Genomic DNA, 16,911 nt, shown 5'->3' with positions numbered 1-16,911 from the left:
TGAAGTAAACTGTGTGCCTGCCCCATCACCCAGTGGTCAAAGAATTTGTACCTTCACAAAAATCTTCAAGTTGCTCAGATGTCAAATGTTTCTCATCTGGAATGAGAGCCACTCATTTGCCCTCGATGTCACACTCATTTTGATGGCTGAAATGTTTATTCAGATGGGAAGTAGAGATAATGAGTGAGATTTCTTGGCTCCTGGTTACCAGAGGCTATTCGTAAGATTTCAGACTCAGTACATTTCTCATTGCAACAGAAACCAGCACAGAGTGAAAGGAAAAATAGCGTTGCCAACTTTCATCTTATTATAAATCTCACCATATGTGGTGTTTAATGGAAAGACTACAATTTCTTTTACTCACCGTCCCCCCCGTTCCCCCCCCCGGCTCAGGCTGCTACTGTAAACGGGATAAATAATTTTTTTTTTTTTTTTATGTACAGACAGCTAAGGAATGTGTCTTATACAGTCAGTTTATTTGTGGTCTATATGAGTCTAGAATGGAAGCATTTTGTTGACAAAAATGAGGATTTTCTATTTCTCACTATCAATGCAGAGGTTCAGATAAATCTGCATAGTTAGGTAGAAGAAGACAGAATGAATTCAACACTCAGTGCAGACCTTAAGATACACAAGTGTGCTAGCTATGATGCATAGAAGTGCTGCAGGGCTTGTAAGAATTCAACTCAGACATTTAGTTATCTTTGCACAGAGAATAAGACATGGCCTTGGTTCTCTCTCCTGCAATGCTGTGAAAACTACGTAGAAAAAAAACTCCAGTCTTTTCAGAATCTAAGTTAAAAATCTAAAGTAAGCCCTTTGGGTAACAACTAAGGGTAGAATATACATGCACGAGGGCTGCTCTGAAAGTAATGCCTCCTATTTTATTATGTTGGTCCACAACCTCAGAGGCAGATGTTGGTATGGCAGTAGAAGCTCAATCTTCCCACCAATATTCTATTACGTTTTGTTTCCATAAGACAGATGGTAGCAGAGGAGCAATCTGCCAGAATGGTGTCTGGAATGGAAGCAAAGATGAAGGTGTGGAACTGAATTCCTCCATGCAGAAAAAATGGTACTCACTGACATTCACTGATGCTTGCTGAATATTTATGGAGACTAAACAGTGGATGGAGGGAGTGGGTAGTACATTTCAGCAGGGGCAAAAGTAACATGAAAGACAAGCCACGTTCCAGACAGCCATGCACAGCAGTCACACCACAAAATGAAGAGCATCTCAAGCCATGTGAGTCAGCAGATTCCAACCAGGGAACTGCACATGGAGCTGAATATCAGCTTCACTGTATTAGAAGGGATGATGCAAGCATCAGAATACTGCAAAGTTTGCACAGATGGGTCCCATAGATACCCACACAGGAGCAGAAAGAGCGCTGTAAGCAAGTTTGTCAGAACCTGTTGAACTGAAGATGGCAGTTCCCTGGATCACATCATTACCAGTGACAAGACGTGGTGTCATTGCTACAAGTTGGAGTCAAAAAGGAGGTGCATGGAGAATGTGAATTCCCCACTGAAGAAAAGTCCAAGATGCAACTCTCAGTGGGTAAAGTGATATGCGCTTTTTGTTTGAGACTGGAAAGAGCTGATTCTTCTGGATTTCCTGGAATCTGGACAAGCCATCAACTCTGACCACTATATTACAAAGCTGACCAAGCTGATGGCTCGAACCTCTAGAGTAGGAACATAGAATTAGACACTTTTCTCTTGCAACATTAACGTCAGGCCTCACACCAGTTTGAAGATTGTGGATCACATGGCTGGACTGTTCTACTCACCATATAGTCTGGATTTGTCAACTTCTAACTTTCATTGGCTTGAACAGATGGAAGACAGACTGTGTGGGTAACCATTTCCTGGCAATGATGCCATCATAGCAGCTGTGAAACAGTGGTTTACCTCCTCTGGTGCAGATTTTTATGAGTGCAGCAGGCAGGCTATTGTTCATTGCTGGCACAAATGCACACCTAATGGTGGTGGCTGCTAAAAAAATAACACTCTGTAGCTGAGAATTTGCTTTATCAAATAGTATTATTGTTCTCTTTGGACCTGTTGTAGTTTCCATGGAAAAAAACAAGAGGCATTACTTTCAGAATGACCTAAGTACTCTCATATATGCTTTAGTCACATGACCAGTCCAGTGATTTAGTGGGATTGTGTATATGATTTATTTGCAAAATAAGTTTTTATATGGCCTTGGTATCCATTGATAAGATTATTAGAAATCTATACAACATTTAACAAAGCAGTATCAGTGGGTTCAGATAAAATGTAATTAGAATCTACAAAAATAATGCCAAATGCCATAGAAGAGTATTTTTAATAGATTTTAAAAATCATCCTAAGGAAACTTTTTTGCAAGTGCATAAATTCCCTCATCAAAATCTATAGAATCTTTACAGATACCTTTAGGAAAAAAAAAAATAAACTGAAAAAAAAAAAAACCAACAAAAAAAAAAAAAACCAAACATGATTCCTATTAAACCTGATAGAACTTTTCAGTAAGGAAAGGAAAATAGGCTAGGAACAATTGTAAACGTTGGAAGCACTTAAATATTTTGACTAGGTGAGCTACTAGTAGCTCAGTAAGATCCAATGATGTCTAGTATTGCCTGGCCATGTAAAACAGCTCAGGATTTGGCTCATTATCCTGTATAAGTCACTACTATTAACAGTTCTCCTCTTTTGTCATCCACTTATGTCAAGAACCTCCTGTAAATCTCAGGTGAAATCCACAGGACATTTTGTACAGAAATGTGCTTTGTATAATTGAGTGTCTGGTTTAGCTGCTCAATTTAAAGCAAGCCATGGCTACAACACTATATTTTGTTGGATGTATTTTCTGGCTTTGTGTGGTACTGGCTGCATGATCTGATAAAAACAGAGGCTAAATGAACTCAACAATTTGTATTCCTACAGCCACAAGTTTATTGGCTTGGTGTTTTTTTTTTTTTTCCTTGGCTCTGTCTGTAAGGTTCATTACTTACAGTTACTGCAGAATCAATTTGAAATGGCCAAAATCAGTGATGGAATTTATAGCACAATAAACGTGCTGCCGTACAAGTGCTGTTACACATGAAAGGGTCTGGGAATATTATTTTCAGCAATCCTTCTACATAGCAGAGTGTTCTGTTTTTATCAATTTAACGGAATCATCACAGGCATATTCTGAGAGGTGTAATCCTGACAGCTACACAGCAGATTTTCTCTGAGGCAGATATTTTTACAGGAAAACAATATTATTGATAAAATCTTAGCATATCAGAACACAGAAGGGAAACTGAACACATCTTTTTCATTCTCCACATCAGGCATCTGCATTTCTATTTCAACAAAAACCAAACCCTGAACCAGAAACAGTTTAAGAAAACATTCTCACATTCCTAAGGTGTATATTAATTGGTTCTCAATTTAGCAACTGTGCAATCAACAGTAAGAGCACATGGTGGGCAATACATTCCGTGGAAAACACAGAGGGCACTTGAAGCTAAAACAAAGTATACACACGGGCAACTCTGATGCTAAAGTTTAGAAAGATTTACATTTGTATTTAGTCTATTTTTCTTTCCAAGTATCGCCATTATAGACATCTCATATTTTATGCCATTGGAAGCCAGAAAGTTTTAACTTTAGCATGATGCATTGTGAAAAAATACAGAAGAGACAGATGGCAGGCTGCCCTCCCCAGAATTTAATTTCATACATGCATGTGATTGCTAATAGGCAGGTACTAAAAAACAATTTTCCTTGATGGAGAAGAGCTGATAAATTATCAACGTAAACTTCATCTGTGGTTGCTCCAGTGATCTAAGGCTCTTCTGTGAGTTTTATACCATCAAAGCCTGTATCTTACAACCAAATCAAAATTTATGAAAGCATATGACTATAAAGTAACTGAAAGCAACTCATAATGCACGTTTGTCTACTGTGATTCAGCTCCTTGCTTCTTCAGGGAAAACTGTGAACTGTATATAGTGCCACTTCTCTAATCTCGGGCACATGACTGTGGGAGAGCCAGGCCAGGTTTAGTGATGCCTGTTGAGCTAGTTAAAATTGGGCACTGCACTTAGGTGCCTCTTAAACATAGCGCTAGGTCTACCAGTAGACTGACCTAACCAACACAGTCTTTGTAATAACACAACCACATGAGTGATCACAAAAATTGAAAGCAGTTCATTATCTATAGCAAAAAATGCATGCATTTAATCATTTAAATAGGGACAAACAAAAAGAGGAGAAATGTATCTGTAACGTTCAGAAAAAACACAGGCCTGGAAATTGCAAGACATGACTGAATTGAAAGGGCTCATTGCATTCACATGAAATAAGCATTCCGTTCCTGCACACACACATTCTTCAGGAAAATTCACAGAATTGCAGAATTGTAGTGGCTGGAAGGGACCTCTAGAGATCAAATAGTCCAACCCCCCACCAAAGCAGCCTCCCTAAAAATGGCTTAACAATTTGTGCATTGAATAAGACTTACCTGTATTGACAGTGTAAAGTGTTCATTTCAGATGTAAACATTTCACACTGTGGCTGGTAACTACTAGTTACAATGTTTTGAAAAGCTCATAACAATTAAATATTGGCATACCTGTAAGAATTCAGGTCTGAGAAGCAGTAACTCAAGAGCAGATGAGCTCTGACTGCTCTGATAAAAACATATTTGCCTTGAACAAAATGAAGTGATATTCCCACTATATATTTGATGAGAAAAGTTTCTTGGTTGTGAAAAGACTGAAACATTTTGATACAGGGAAGATGTTGCTTGCAACAAGGTCAGTAATTCTATAAAGTGAAGCTATGGGAAGAATCCCTAATTCTTGAATCTTCTTTTAACTAGAACAATACCATCAATAAGAAAGTCATTGAACTTCCATCCTCTCGTTCTAGTCATTTGCAGTCTATATTACTCTTCCTATGTCCTTAAATGAAAAATAAAAGAACAGGAATACAGCAGAATAAATCTCAAAATTAGGAAATTATGTCAAACTTGGGCAGAGGTACTCTTTTAATGAATTACTGATGTCATATATTGTTTGGCCTAGGATGGAAAATTTAGAATAGAAAGGAATTATAACTGATGAGTTGTGTATAAAATAAACAGAAAAGGGGAGTGGGACTAGGAGCTTTTAATGGGTTATCAAAAAGGAAAGTGAAAAGCATATTGATTACAGCTGATAAAACAGAACTTGGCTGTGTCCTTTTAATGACAAACAGTTCACACAGCACTGCGAACAAGAAGTTCAGAGAGAATGAAATATCTATCCAGAAACAGGGGAATAAAAAATTGTAACCCTCTTTAGGGTAACCTCTTTAGAGCTCAGACCACTATGTAATACATATGGATTGCTAATATGGACTCCAATATGAAGTTTGCATTAAAATTCCTACCTCCTGTAATACACAATGTTTTCATTTATCTGAGATCATTTGCATGAATTTTGAATTGAAAAAAATAAGACATGTAGTCTTCCAAGCTTATTCTCAAATACAGATTGTTTTCCTTTAAACAGGTACAAAATTATTGGTTCTAAGTAGTTTCAGCCAAAAAGTATAGCAGTAACAATTAATTTTTTTTTTATTTCATAGTGGTTATAGATGTATTAAGGTGTATAAGCTCTAGAGTCAGTACAAGCCTTGCTCAGCTTTCTTTAAAAGCACTGGGAGTAATAAAGACTTCCATTTTATCTTCAGTGAAATAATACTGCTGAAATATCACCTCATTTTTGATGTCAGCAATGATTTCTTTTTACCTCCATGATGTCAAATAGGAATTATTATTATTAGTATGACAGTTTCCTAATAATGCTGTAAAAAGGAGAAACTGAAATTCTTTTCACCAAACATTCTTATTCTACTTCTTCCACAGGGTAAAGCAGATGGGATTAACCAAACACTGTACTGAATAAAGATATTCTTCAGCTACTACCAGTGCGTAAAACAAACAAATCAAGAAGCATGCCTCAATATTTAGAAACAGAAGCATAATATCCTATTGGGTGATATAGTATCATATAGGCATTATGAATAATAGAGCAAAAGAATATTTGTACTATAGAAAGATTTTCTGGAAAACGCAGCATGAAGCTCATGATCAACTTCCTGTTCCAGAAGGCAAACACAGCAAATTAGTATGCAGACGCACCAGGTTAAGTCAACAGCTAAAGGGAATAAAAACATCATGCAACGCTCCTTGTTCAACCACCAGTTTTACACATAGCATACTGGTTGTAACACTATAATGCAATGGAAAGTCAGCGACAACAGTGGGGTAGCAAATTCTTTGGCTGCAGCAAATGAGGAAAAGCCAAAAAGCAACAGCAGCTGTGGACACAGAAATGAAAAAAAAAAAAAAAAAAGCTGCTTACCTTTAGAAGGCCTCAGGTAGGCATGGATCTCTAGCAAGATACCTTTGTCTCTACCACAAAGCTGTAAATGAGGTCTGGGAAGGGGTGGAGCCCAGGATCCACCTCTTCCGGTCACTTAGGTACATTGCATGCATCTGAGCTCCCCTTGGTTGGTCCTATCTTTCCACCAGGTGCTCAATTACTGTTTCATGCTCTGACTTAGCATTTCTGCTATACTAGTGTTGGACACATCAGTGAAGAACTTTGTCTTTCCCTTCTGCTGAATAGGTAGATGCATAGGAACCTTACATCATATTGACAACAAATTATATTAAAAATCTGTTTTCTAAGGATATGACAGGCTTTAAACATTATGTAGACACTTGTTCATGTGGAAAGTCTCAGAATTTGGAGAATAGTACCATCTGTGTGAGTGAGTGAGACATTTTGACTTGCTAGTATTTTCACTTTGGTCCAAATAGAAATGATTCTTATCATCTCTACACATGCATATTACATTTTTTTCCTTCATGCTACATCATTAAGCTTGCAGGTGTTCAGGTCTTCAAGGTGAAGAAATTTATGGTGAGTGTGAGAAAATACTAAGTAAATTGAAAAAAAAAACAAACCAAAGCCTCTCGATATAGTTTGTTCTCATACACGAAAGGCAAAGTTTGAAAGGAGCCAAGCCAGCTACCAGCCCAGGAGGTGGCTGTTGCTAGTCCTGCTCCTGTCCCACACTGAGAAGGCCTGAACAATAGACTCATGGATCTCCCCTAGGCTAAATCCAAGTGGTAAGAAAACGTGCTTCCCTGCTGTAACACTGCTTCTGTTTCTTTCTGAGGAAAAGGGTTATGAAGTAGTTCTTCTCCAGGTGGTATCCAAGTTTGAGAACAGGAGTTCATCTTTTACATAATGTTCTATAAATGTTATGCTAAACTTTGCTCCATTTCATTGATGTATTTTTAATTTGGCATCTCACTTTGCCTATTTAGGGCAACCATCAAAACAAAGGAAATATCAGTCTGAGAAATTGAAGTGCGATGTGTCAGAACACAGAGGATGATTTGACAATATTCATGCATTAGGAAGAAAGGCTGAAGATGAAATCCTGAATGCAATCGCAGCTGGCTCTGACACAAACAACCATTGTTATCTTTGGCACATTACTTGATCTCTTGGCATGTCAGCGATTTCCAGCGTCAGAGGAGAGTTGCAGAAGTACATTCATTAATATAATTAGCATTATAAGCAAAAGGAAAAAGCCTGCGAAAGACACTGCTTTCTGGAGGTATGAACCTGCACAAAAAGTAAAAGTTTAAAAAACATGTAGGAGATAGGGGTTAAAAAATGAAAGAGAAGCACAGAGTCTTTTCCAAGTTCAAGACTTGGTGAAAACATAATTCTGTGTTCATGTAATTTATGCACTATGCAAATAAACAAACACAATTATTACATTATGGAGAAGTTATGAGCAGGGGAAAAAAGAGTAACTTTTATAATGGTTCAGCAGGCGTGACTTTAACAGGACAAAGGGATAGTCTAATACTTACGAACTGTGGGCAGCTAACAGATTTTAACATGTACTGAATAGAAGAACTGTGATGAAGGAAAGATTTTGTTTAGAATTGTCATGTAATTCTTCAATAGATATTTCCTTGCAGAGGTAACAGTGAAAAATAGCCTCTTGCAAAACCGTAGTGTTGTCCCTGTAATTCACCAATCACAGTTTTTATACAAAAGGTAAATACACATATGTTTTTGCATAAAATATCAGGATTATACCCTTATGGCTATCAGTTCAAGACATGTATTTTCTACCTAACAGCTATTGATTTCATGTTACTATATCAAGATATTATGCAGAATATGAGAAAAATATATTAAATGTAAAATTCACTGAAATGCAAGTTTGGGAACCTTCCATTTAGTTTTATCTTAGTTCTGAATTTCATTGATTCCTTCATACTCAATAACATTTTAACAGTGGAAAGATGATAGTGCTTCTGCAAGTATCCACCAAAAAGCAAGATGTTCTCTTTTAAATTAACTTTGTTAGCTGTATTTTTTCAGCATATAAGCTTCTTGTCTTTCCTAAGCATAATTTAGAGAAAAACTTTGAACTGTTGAAAGGAGTAGAGACAATTAAGAAGCTACAACTCTGTATTTACGCATCTAATATACTGCTTACATTATGAAAAGGGGATGGGATATAATATCCACTGGTACCAGTTACAAAAACAGCCAAGTGGGGCAGAGAGGTTGGCAAAAGCATCTGCCTGAATTCTGGTTGATGATTCCTCACAGAACACAGAGTACTTTCCTCCTAAAGTAGGAGCATAACATAAAGTAGGAGCATACATAAGTAGAGGCATATTCCCATTCGCTAACAAAAAGTAGAGGCATAAAACAAGAGGTGATAACTTCAGAAGACTTTGGGGACTGAAGACCTCTTGTCTTCAGCAGGTATGCCCAACTAAGACCCCAATAACTTTCTCCCACCATGCTGGTTAGAGTTCACCGTTCTCACTCCTCTCACTGGCTTCTGTTCAGGGAAAAGAAACTGTCAGGCCTATTGCGCTAAGAGTTCACAACTAGACAGTTAGTGCTTATGAATGAAAGTGCAACAAACATTTATCTCTAAGAGTCAGTAAATATTGGGTTTTGAAATAATGTTAGATTTGGCTTGAGGATGATCTCTACCTATTTTTAATTTTTTAAATTTATTTATTTTTATTATTATTTTAAATGTATCAGAGTAAATCTTGACCTCATTGTTTTCTTTCACTGTTACAATCACTGACTTTTAATAAAAGTAACTTCAGAACAATACTACCTAAAAATCAGAATCAAATGAATTTCTCCTAATTTTGCCATAAACTATGAAAATAGTTAATCTTCCAAAAAGAAGTCCCTGTTTGCTCAATTTAATATTTTCTTTCTTTTCAGAATCCAGTCTAAGATCTAAGGAATTTCTCACATATGCAATTTAGAACACATTGCGACAGAATCGCATCTCTCAGTCACGTATCACACTGTGATAAGTTTTAAGACATTCCTTGAGGAAAAAGCAGGTCCTGATACAAGTGTCACAAATGCAACAGCTGAACTCAGCAGGAGAGATGATCAAAGTCTGAATCTATCTTTTAAAGAAGGTCATTATTAAAAAGGGCTTTTACATAGCACTAAATGGTTAGTTTCATTAACACTCCTATAATTAATAAATGCCTAACATGTCTTCAGGTGATAAAACAGTGCTACAAATCCTGGCTGAAAGATGCTCAGCCCTGAAAATGTTTTCTGAGAAGATGGAGCTAGTAGCTGCTGAACAGTTTTAATAAAGTGGTTAATGTATTTAGATGTCAAATGTGAACGAAGCTTTTCCAGACAGCTTTTCTAATAGAATCTCACAGCTCTATAGCAAGGCACAAAATGAACTCTAGTCTTCTTAATCCTGTGGCAGACCATCTTTTCTTGAACCGTATCTTTATATCTACAGGTACATACTTCATAAGCCTCTGATAGGCCCATTAGTATTTTGTACTTTTAGAAGTAATGCTGCAACTTTACTAGCTAAGAGACTTGCTTTTGACTAAAAGGTCATCGATTTACATGGGTGAATTCTCGATCAGTTCTTTCTCTCTGACAAATTACCTTTAAGTCTTCTCAGTGCTGAAAAGTCTGGGGAATGCATGTGCTGACATTTAGAAAACTCTTCAGATAATGCTTCCTGATGTTGGTTTCTTATTCCTTCTTCACTCAATTAAGGAGGTGTGGCAGTAGCCATGTGATGAAATGCTAAATTCTGCAGTTTTCTTTTTTCCTACAGAAAAAGGTCAGGATACCTTTCTGCGATAGAGTAAAATGCTTGACAAAAGATTTCAAGGGAGAAAAGTATTAAAAAAAGAAGAAAAGAATTTAGGCCAAACTGGAAAGTGGGATATGTGAATTCCCTCAGGCTGTGGAGGGAATTAAATTTGATTCTAACGTAGTCCACATCCCAGAAATCATTAGACTATTATGCAAAAAAAGAACTGCTTCCTCTTTCTTCTACCTTTCCTATTCCTCTTAAAGGAAAGGTGTTTTCACCTGTGTTCTTAACAAGCTCATGTTGTATTGGATCCTTAAAGTGATCTTGGCGTAAGGATATCTTAATTCTGAAGTTCAGGTGAATCTTTCTCTTAGATAGGAAACAATCATTAAAGTTTTAGATTAAATCAAGAAAATCACTAGGTTTCACTAGGCAAATGCATTTGCACAAGGTAAGTGCAAAATGGCATGGCCTTGTTCCTTTAACAGAGATCTGCCTGCCTTCTTGAATTAATGAATCTAAATGTTGTCAAGAACTACATTTATAATGCACATTTGAGATTTCCAAGTTTCACCCAACTATTCAGGTTCTTCTAAAAAAGAAATAATAAAAATTTATTAAATTTACATTTTTAGTGAAGTCAGAATTAGAATAAAAAAAGGATTAGAATGAAAAAATAATAATAGAACTGTGATGGACGCAAAATTGCAACAAGAAATTTAGATTTTCATTTTCAAAATTCACATTTAAACAGTGCTAATTTTGTTAGAATTTTAAATGCAAAATCTGAAAGCACACTCCGAAAATGGTTAATTTTAATCCCTATGGTAGAAAGATAACACTGAACAAAATGAAAAGATGAATTCATATAGACAAGAGAGACTAATCTGAGAAAACACTTTTATGAAGTTTTAAATACTTCTCAGATTTTCAAGTCTATATTATTTAAAATTTTTGTTATACAATAACTGATGATTGAGGCATAGCTTGCCAAATTTGAATCTTCCATTACTGAATGCAGAAACTTGACGTGTGAACAAAACTTCAAAACTTATAAACTAAGCTTGCTATTTCAAATCTTTTGTATAGCAATTTTTTAAATTTCATGCACTATGTTCACTGGCATGTAAAATTATGCTGTCGAGATGATGGTTTTAAGAGTCCTTTGTGATTTAAAAAATAAGGAATGCAGATAACTTTGCTCTCTTCACTGTAATTTGGTCAGTTTGTTTAAGTTTGCTTATACTCCCTAATAAATTATTTTATATACAAAGAATATCAGGCAAAGCAGATGTAAATACCTGCTCTCGGCATTGATAACATCTGGGATTCTGTAAAGTTATGATGTAGGGCTTACAGGCCTGTACAATACTGACAACTAATACAGCTGTATCCCACACTTGACCAACCTGATCCCCTTCTATGACTGAATGACCCACCTGGTGGGTGAGGGAAAGGCTATTAATGTAGTCTAGCTAAGCTTCAGCAAAGTCTTCAACACTGTCTCCCACAGCATTCTCCTGGAGAAGCTGGTAGTCCATGGTGTGGACAGATACACTTTTTACTGGATAAAGAACTGGCTGGGTGCCTGGGGCCAAGGGACAGTGGTGAGTACCAGCCAGCAGTCATGAGTGATGCTCTCCAGGGGTCAGTATTGGTATTGAGGGCACTCTCAGCAAGTTTGTAGATGACAACAATTTGGCAGGAAATGCCAATCTGCCTAGGGGTAGGAAGGCCCTGCAGAGTGATCTGAACAGGCTGAATAGCAAAGCTGGAGCCAATGGGATGAAGTTCAGTGAGACGAAGTGCTGAGTCCTGCATTTCAGCCACAACAACCCCAGGCAACACTAGTGGCTTGGGGCAGAGTGGCTGGAAGAGTGGCTGTAGAGGAAATAGACCTGGAAGTACTGGTTGACACTAGGCTGAACATGAACCAGCAGTGTGCCCAGGTGGTCAAGAAGGCCAATGTTATCCTGCCTTATATCAGAAATAGTGTTGCCATCAGGACCAGAGAAGTGATCATCCCTCTGTACTTAGCCCTGGTAAGGCTGCGCCATGAGTACTGTGTTCAGTTTTGGGCCCCTCACTACAAAGAAAGACATTGAGGTGCTGGAGCTTGTTCGGAGAAGGGCAATAAAGCTGGTGAGTCTTTTGGGGAGTGGCTGAGGGAACTGGGATTGTTTAGTCTAGAGACATTATTACTCTCTACAACTACCTGAAAGGAGACTGTAGTGAGTCGGACATCAGCTTGTTCTCCTATGTAACAAGAATAGGACTAGAGGGAATGACTGAATGTTGCTCCAGGGGAGATTCAGGTTAGACATTAGGAAATACTTCTCTACGAGAGTGGTCAGGCGCTGGAATGGGCTGCACTGGAGGTGTTCAAGAAACGTTTAGATGTTGTACTGAGCAACATGGTTTAGTGGGAAATAGTGGTGATAAGTGGATGGTTGGACTGGATAATCTTAGAGGTCTTTTCCAACCTTGGTGATACTATGATTCTGACAATTCTGTGCCATGCTAAAGGATTTCAGGACTCCTGAAAGTCACATATATCTATATATTTCTCTATGTATATCTCTCTGGATAGCTAATAACATTGGCTCAAAAGTCTAAGGATATAGGTAAGATTTTGCTCAGTGCATGACAGCTGCTCTATTTACTTCTAGTTACTGAACTGTCTGCAGCATATTCATTGCCTTGTGATCTCAATGGTTTTGATGTTTTAATGACACAAAAATGGAGAATGTTGACACTGGCACTTCTTCACGATACAGAATGTGCCAAAATGAGGCACCTAGATAGCATACTAGGTAGAAAGTACCACTCCAAGTAGGAAGGTAAAACCTGCAGGGTTTTTAAAATGACCTTTTCTCTGCTGACTGATAGGCAAGAATTTTGATTGCCAGCTTCTTGGGAAATGGAGAGGTAACAGATGTTGATTATGCCAATATCAGAGATTGCTGCGGTGACAGTGGAAGTACTACGAGATCTCCCCATGTTTGGTTATGCAACTTGGTAATGATTTATCATGGGAGAAATTATATATCATCTGCAGAAAACAGTAGAGAAATATGTATGGATATATGTTAACACATGATGAGCTCATGAACTTGAAAGTACTGGAAACTACTGGCTCTGTTGATGTTGGATTTGCTGACTACTTCTTTATTCCTTTAATAGTGCTTTGTTCAAGAGACCAGTAACAGATTGTAAAGGCTTGGACAAAGAGAATCATAGCACAATCTGACATGAAGGTAAAAACAAAACAATAATAGGATACTACAGGGAGTAGGAAATGCACTGAACAAGTTTGCACGGAGTAGCTTTCAATTAAAAATAGCTTTGACGTATGTATAAGAATACAGGACAATAGAAACATTGAAGCTGGAATAACATAAGTAGGTAGGATAGTAACCCTTAATAGGAGAAATACAGGAGAAGAGATAAAATGGAGACAATAAGAATCCAAGTGAAATAAAAAAAACTTCTATTGAAAAAGGGGAAAAAAAAGGAAGATGCTACAAGAAGCTTATGAAGATGAGGGAGACAGAGTTTTTATATGATACTGATAAGACAAGAGGGAATGCTTTTAAACTAAAAGAGGATAAATTCAGATTAAATTTGAGGCACAAATTTTTACTCAGATGGTGGCGAGGCACTGGAACAGGTTGCCCAGAGAAGTTGTGGATACTCCATGCCTGGAGGTCCTCAAGGCCAGATTGGATGGGGCACTAGGCAGCCTGATCTTGTGAGGCGCAATCCTGCCCAAAGCGGTAGGGTTGGAACAGGATAGTCCTTAAGGTCATATCCAACCCAAGCCATTCTATGACTTTATGATTCTACTATATATTTTCAGCAGAGAAAAACAGTAAGGCTCTGTATCATGCATCTTAGACAAGAGTTGTAGTGGTAATACATGCTGAGTTCTACAGTGAATGGAATTACTAATTTTTTCTCTTTTTATTTGTTTTCAATGTTTTTTGTAGCTGACTACATTTTATTTGACTTTTTTTTTTTTTAAAAAAAAAAAGATCATTGATTTACACAGTGAGAACTGAATAACTCTCTAGACTGTGTATAAACTCTTTTCATACATACTCTGGGACTAAGTATATTCTTAATCAGGAAAATCCCATTCTAGGATGGTGCTGGGGAAAAAATGAAAGGGAAGAAAGAGGGTGGATTAATCATGTAGCAGCCTTCTCATTTCAGACTTCTAAGGTTATATCATTCATGAAAAAAAAAAAAAAGCCATTATCTACATCTTTAAGTATAATTCAGGACTAATTAAATCAGTCCAGGAAGGGTCTATAAACAGGGTTCATCTCATGTCAGAGCAGTCAAGAACAAAGTCTCTTTGAGGCACGCATATATGGATCTTTGTAAGTCTATTAGTGTGGGTTTTGTTCCCACATTTCTTTTCACAGAAAATTAGTCCTGACTAGATCAACCCAAATGATTAATCAATCTTCTTCTCTGACTGTTTTCAATTTTATGTGATTTTCCTGAGGCTGGGATCACTCATTCTGAAAATTGCCTAAGCATCTTGTGGACCACCTCAATCATTTGCTGTCTAAGGAAAACATTCATCAGCAGTCCTCAAAGGGAAGAAAAAATGAAGACACAGTTCTGAGTTCACGAAGAGTTTGGAACAAGAAACATTTCACAAATATACAAAATTTTTGTCACTGCTGGAGGTCTGAATTCATGGGGAGCTGCGTACATTTGGCAAAGCCAAAATCTGACTCTCATAAGATACCAAGTTCATGATACACTGCTCTCAGTGAATGTCTGCATGCTTGATTATGAAGGTGACCCACACACAACAGAAGGGCTTAAGGGAAGCTATTAAACCAGGAGGGAAAATTCAGTGCTCTGTAGTATTCTGAAGCAGTGGCTTCTGAGCTGGTCCACCAGGATTTCCATCAGAAACTCTACTGCAAATGGCCCCAGCTGGTACAGTGCTTTCTGACTAAAGGCTGGAGGTCTTTCAGGGCCCTCTGGCACAGAATGCGTTCAGGTCTCCTCATGAGCTTTGCCAGTATTACATAAATATTTTTCCTTTTGATAATTTCTCACAGCTGTACATCCTTACGTCTCATGGATCTTTCCTAAGTTTTATAAAATATATACCTAAACAAATTCCAGAGGTCTACAGTTTGTTCTAGCATTGGATTTCTAGAAGTCAATGAACAAGCTGGCAAATTTCCTTAAAAGTATAGATGATGTTCTCTGTAGCAGTTGAGTTTTTTTAGGCTTGCCTAGTACACTGAGAGTGACGTTTAAACAAAGCAGTTTTTACTTCTGCTTAAAAAGACACTCACATGATCAAACTCTTCTAAAATGAATATACGGTTTTACTGAAACTCACTGAAGCTAAAGATAATTATCATTCCATAGAACACAGTGTGTTTTATGCATGTTTTTATAAAACTGTCGAAGTGCAATTTATACAACTGGACACAGCTGAATTTAGTCAAACACTATCAGATACAAAATCCTCCAAAATGTCAAAAATCCACTGGACTATGCTGTATCTGCAAGTTTATTCATGTGGTTGCATTGCTGCCTCATGGAAAAATTTGGGGAAAAAAAGGTTTTAGTTATAGACAGTTTTGTCAGCTATCGTATTTTTTTTTTCATGCTTTTTTTTCCCCATTCTTCATGTCTAGGAGTAGTTGCTTAAAAATGGTATCGGGTTTTTCAATCGTAATTGTGCTCTACCTGTGACAGCTCGGTTATGGTTTTCAATGTTTCAATAAGATATCAGCAGGTTTCAAAAGAGAAATGAAGCTACGCTTTTATGATAGATATTACTATGTCTTCCTGAGTATTTCAGAAACTGTATTGTAACAAGATAAAATCTACTTGTGTAACCAGCCTATGTCCTGTTTTGGTGCTGGACTCATGTAAGCTTGTCAGGAGTTCAAGAAGAAACAATGACAAAATCACTTGTATGTCTTCCTTGTGTACTCACCTACATCTAGAAAAAAAACATCAGACAGCACAATCCAAATTTTTCTCAATTTTTTTTCCCATTACTACTACAGCAAAAATATCCAGCAATGCAAGTTCTCTGCCAATCTAACTTTGCCCTAGATAGGCAATGCCTTATGATAGACCATGTCTAATAATGAAAATGAGTATAATTTCAGTAACCTACCCATTCATTCGCCTCCTTCCTCCTGAGACTGACAATACAATTTCCAGTCTTGTACTTTCTAAGACTTGTAAACCTGTCAGTACGAACAAATACTACATGCAATCTTTCAGGTGCTAAAAAGTAAGCAGATGATAACTTTCGTTGTATTAAGAAACTTCATTTGGATCTCAAATTCCAGTAGCAACCATTTTAATCATCTTGATCCAGAAACTATCTAACAGGAAAACTTTCATTCATTTGCCTGCAAAGAAGATATTTTTATATTTCTACCAAGAGAATTTTACTGCTCAGGTGGACTACCTTGATGTCATATTCACAAAGAAGATTTTGGGATGAGTGAACTGGGGAATTTTACTTCAAAGCTCCTCTAAATCTTCCTCTGAAAACTAAACAAAAATGTTCTTGAAATGTTTTTAAATGAACATTGACAAGCACCTTCTCTAAACACAGACATTCTCAGACTTTCTTCCTTGCACTACTCTTTTAACTTGTATAATACTTAATGGATGGCATATTTCATTCCACAGGTTCACAATGTTAAAAATGTGCTATTGCTTCTAGTTTTA

At 37.1% G+C, this 16,911-nt stretch overlaps 1 protein-coding gene across 6 annotated transcripts in view; it reads right to left on the bottom strand.

Moving 5' to 3' along the window:
* Positions 1-16,911, bottom strand: part of NPAS3 (neuronal PAS domain protein 3) — a gene marked incomplete at both ends in the record, with an annotated part of 595,119 nt that overhangs the window by 41,359 nt on the left and 536,849 nt on the right. The gene's annotated exons all lie outside the window — the stretch shown is intronic.

This window comes from Tetrao urogallus, assembly GCF_951394365.1.
Source record: "Tetrao urogallus genome assembly, chromosome: 6".
NCBI lineage: Eukaryota > Metazoa > Chordata > Aves > Galliformes > Phasianidae > Tetrao > Tetrao urogallus.
The sequence above is the reverse complement of the archived record's forward strand: the minus strand, read 5'-3'. Positions and strand labels throughout refer to the sequence as shown.